The sequence below is a fragment of the Nematolebias whitei genome, chromosome 21 (genome assembly GCF_014905685.2).
Source record: "Nematolebias whitei isolate Nwh7 chromosome 21, NemWhi1, whole genome shotgun sequence".
Lineage (NCBI taxonomy): Eukaryota > Metazoa > Chordata > Actinopteri > Cyprinodontiformes > Rivulidae > Nematolebias > Nematolebias whitei.
This window is the reverse complement of record NC_056518.1, coordinates 6,032,245-6,037,069: the sequence shown is the minus strand read 5'-3', so window position 1 is coordinate 6,037,069 and position 4,825 is coordinate 6,032,245.

Below are 4,825 nucleotides of genomic sequence, written 5' to 3'. Positions count from 1 at the left end.
AAATACATTTTAAACTATAGCACCAGGTCAGTTTATTTATAGATTTGAAGTACTTGTGCTTATTGTACAGAATAATCTTTGTTTATTCTGTTTAGGGTTTCTTTGTTTGAGACACTAAGTTAATGAAGTTAACTGGGTGATTAGCTTCGTTAGCACCCTGCAGTCCTCTTGCTAATATGCTCACTCTTGTAGCTTGTGTTTCCAGTAGTATGTAGTATGTTTCTATCACATACTATTACTTTGAAAAGAGAGATGGATTCACAACACATAAGCATTTTCATCATTTACTTAAACAATCGTCTCACTTTATCCTGATGTTGTCATCTTTAAACTTTGTTTTCTGAAATGGTTATTAACTGGGCCCTGTGATGGACTTGCGACCTGTCCAGGGTGTACCCTGCCCCTCATACAGTGATTGCTGGACATGGACACCGGCTACCCCCGTGACCCAAAATGGAAGAAGCGGGTAAAAGATAATGGATGGATGGATGGATGGTTATTAACTGGTTGATGTTTTTCTTAGTTCATATCTTAGATGTTATTACTGTTTTTCTTATACGTTTTATTGTTGGATGTAACTGGGACCCGTGTACATAATTTCGCTCCACCACATGTACCACATGAGGTGCGAATGACAATAAAGAAACTCTGACTCTGACTCTGACTAACTGACATAAATTTGTAAATCGTTAAAAAAAATGCTTAGTTGTTTTGAAGAAATGCATGGTCAAGCAAAGAAAGTTGTTGATGTGGATGCTCTCACTATTTACTGGTGTGGCATGGATATTTTGAGTATTTACTTTAAAACACTTCTTGTCTTCTGGACCACACTAATTATGGGGTCAAGGTTCTGCATGGTTCTGTGTCACTCTGTTAGTGCCAGAGTCAAGAGGGCAGTAGACTGTGGACTGGGTGGTGCAAAAAGTTTCAACTTCCTCTTTGATCAGCTAGCCTCACCCTGCCCAGAGAAAACACTTCCTGTACTTGACTCACCGGAGATGAACCACCAAGCTGTTCCGTGTGTGTGTCTTTACACTAGTGTGTCACTACAGGCAAGACAAATTGCAAAGGTCTCGGTGCAATCTTTAAGTAGTCTTCCACATTTTCTTCTAAATCAGGTTTTTTCACCCCCTCCCCCCCCCCCCCCCCCCTTTTTTTTTTTTTTTAAACCTATAGCTTCTTGTTTACACCTTCCAGCATGCTCCCTGGGTCTGTTCTCATCTGGTTGTACTTAGTGGGTATTTCTTTCGTTTTCGTCTAGAACATTCATTTTGCATAGAGCAATCATTTAAGATGTGACGAGCACATGCAGACAGGCCAGGTTGTAGAGGAAGCTGTCATGGGAATGCCTTGCTCTTGGAGCTTCATTGATGGATAACATTGCCCTGTTGGTACTTGCATAACTTCCAGGCAATGCCATGTCAAAACTGACCCCAACACACGTGCACACACATACATCCATACAGGATTGCAAAAGCCCATGCCGACTGGAAAGTTACCTGCATGGGGCTCTGATGGGTTGTACAACGTTTTTGTGCTTCAGGTAGGGTTGCGTTTAAAAACAAAAACTTGGTAAAGTTAAGCTTTTTTTTCCCCCCAGTCTGTGATGTTGGGAAATCAGTTTGAGACAAATTGGTTTGTATTAGATCAACTTGCTAACAGACACTGTTGGTTAGATACCAATACTACACACACACACACACACACACACACACACACACACACACACACACACCCCACATACCCCACACACTCACTTACTTTCCCAAGAGGGTCCTTGTTTCCTTTCAATGTGTTGGCCACATGTGTATGAACGAACGCAATGAAGGAAAATAATAACTCTTAATTTTTTTCTGATTTAGTTTGGTTAAAAAAAACTCCCATGCGCAGTTGACCTACATTTACTGTTACTTGCACTGTAGATGTGGATGAGTGTGCGTGTTACTGTGTTAGTTGGGATGTCAATGGTTGTGTGTATGGGGTCCTTTTCTTCAATGTTTGATGGTATGTGGTGTTTTCTTGGGGCCCTCACACAGCTGTTTTTGACAGCTGTATCATGGGAAAACTCTGAAACGTTGCATCATATCTGTGTGTGAGACTTAAATATTTTCACTTGAATGTGCATGTGCTGCAGCACGGTGGCGCAACTGGTAGAGCTGCTGCCTCTCAGCGAGCAGGTCCCTGGTTCAAACCCCGGTCCAGGGGCCTTTCTGGGTGGAGTTTGCATGTTCTCTCCGTGCATGCGTGGGTTTTCTCCGGGTACTCCGGTTTCCTCCCACAGTCCAAAAACATGCATGTTAGGCTGATTGGTAACTCTAAATTGTCCCTAGGTGTGAGTGAGAGAGTGAATGTTTGTTTGTCTCGTTTGTCTCTATGTGGCCCTGTGATGGACTTGCGACCCGTCCAGGGTGTACCCCGCCCCTCGCACAGTGATTGCTGGACATGGGCACCAGCGACCCCCGTGACCCAAAATGGAATAAGCGGGCAAAGAAAATGGATGGATGGATGGATGGATGTGCATGTGCTATATTTTGTAACAGAAGGCCTAGGATTTCTTGAAGGAATGCATATTGCTGCCGCCGTTTTACCAGAGTTAAAACTAAGGTTATCTTGTGCTGAAAAGAGGAGTTTTAGCTGTTCTCAGCTGTTTGTTTAGCCATGCTCCCCTAAGTTTTCTGGATTCATTTCCCCTGTCAAAAACTGTTCTTCTATAGATTCATCACATATTAGGTTTTTCAAATGTGCCCCTGATATATTGCACAAAATAGTAGAGTGTAAGGTGTAAGGTGCAGAAAGATGCACTATAACAAAGTCGTTGTAGTTGTACAGAGTCAAGTTAAAACTACCATTGTCAAAACAGGAGAACTTCCAAAGTTGTTGGAAAATGAGACAGATCTGTGAGGCCTCAAATTTCCGATAGATAAATTGGGGATCCACTTATTTGGCATGCCACTGTGCTTTCTGACATGCTAGTGAATTGTATTTTGTACATATCCAGCCAGGTTCACTCTGCAATTTTCAGAAAATTTTTGTTGTGAAAAAGATTGTAAAAAATACTTTAGTCGTGACCTTGATACTGTTGTTTTGTTCAAAGTGATGGACCTACCAGCAGCTGCTTCTTCATTTTCATGTCTAAAGACAGCTTACTACAACTATCAAGCAGTGTCAAAGTTTTTGTGAAAGTTGTGCTGTGAGACTGACCATCATACTTTTTCCCAGCCATGAGCTTGTCCACATCTGTCCCCCCCTTTTCATTTTAGTATTCAAATATAATCATTAGAATACCAACAACTGCACTGCACTGAATTTCTTTTTATTACATCCATTATCTTTACCCACTTATTTCTTTCTGGGGCGTGGGGTTGCTAGTGCTCATATCAAGAGTTACACTTGTATTGATCAAAATAAGCGACATTGGTGCCACAAGGTCGAAGATCCAAAAGTTGTTTTTGTTCATACACCAACACCTAAGATGTGAACATCTTCATCCCTGAATGAGTGACTGCTGGCCTGGAGATGAGTGTAGACCGCAGAGTCCTGGCCTGTTGTTGTTCTTCTGTGCTGGGCTATCCTTTTGGCCAGTGGCTGTTTAGTTTCCCCAATGTAAGACTGATCACAGCCCTCCTGACACTGAACAACATATACAATATTACTCTGTTTGTGCCGGGGGACTGGATCTTTGGGATGAACCAGTCTTTAATGTATTTTGGGGTTTAAAAGCCACTGGGACATTGTGTTTAGAAAATAAACGTCTCAGTTTCTCTGATGCTCCTGCAACAAACGGAATGACCACTGGTCTGGGTTCCTCCTTTTCACCTGTTGGCTGACTGGAGTTCTGTTTGGGTTTCTTCTCTGCTTCAGGAAGGCCCAGTTAGGATATCCACATTGCTCTAGAGCCTATCTTGTGTGGGATTTCTCCTTCTGCCTGGCTCCTGAGTTAGTGGGGACGCTGTCTGCTCTGTGGTACAGAGCCCTGATGACTCATAACTTGTGCTCCAAAGGGTGATGGGAGTCAAACTGCAAATACTTGTCTGTGTGGGTGGGTTTGCAGTACACCTCAGTTTGCAAATGCCCTCTATCAGAAACTGAGACCTCACAGTCCAAGAAAGCCAGCCTGCCATTTTTTACATCTTCTCGTGTGAACTTGATATATTTATCCACAGAGTTGATGTGGTCAGTGAAATTTTGGACTTCCTGAGATTTAATTTTAACCCTGGTTTCATCAACATACCTGAACCAATGACTTGGTGGTGTCCCTGAAAAGGACGTCAAGGCTCTCTTTTCTACCTCCTCCATGTACAGGTTGGTTTTATTTTAGTTTTCATTATGGAAAAAAAAGAACACTGGTATAGCTCCACTGGTGACTGCTCACCAACATCAAGGGGGGAAAAAAGGATCATGAAAAGCTCAAGGGCTGTTGTGGAAAGTTAATGCCACACTGAAAACAACAAAGTCCATGCTCATAATCCAGGTATAAAATCCAACTTTTTCAGTCAGGTCATCTGGACAGTTTATTTTTTTTGTGTGTGTTGAAACGTTGCTGATTGCTGCCAGCGCTCTTTTTTTTTTTTGCGACCTGTCAATCAATCCAGTAGGCGTGTCAGCAAATGACCAATCGGCAAACTCAATTTGTCCCAAAGGTAAACGCCCCTTGCCTGCGGAGCTGCTCTGCAGACACTCAGGGTGGACGCTCGAGTATGAAGTCTCAACCGTCTGCGGACAGTGCACACAGTTTCCGCGCGGACTGAAGTCCGCCCGAGTTTTTGCAAGCCTTCAGACACCAAGATGATGTGGAGGTAGGGCAGCCGGCTTAGGACTAGAAAGT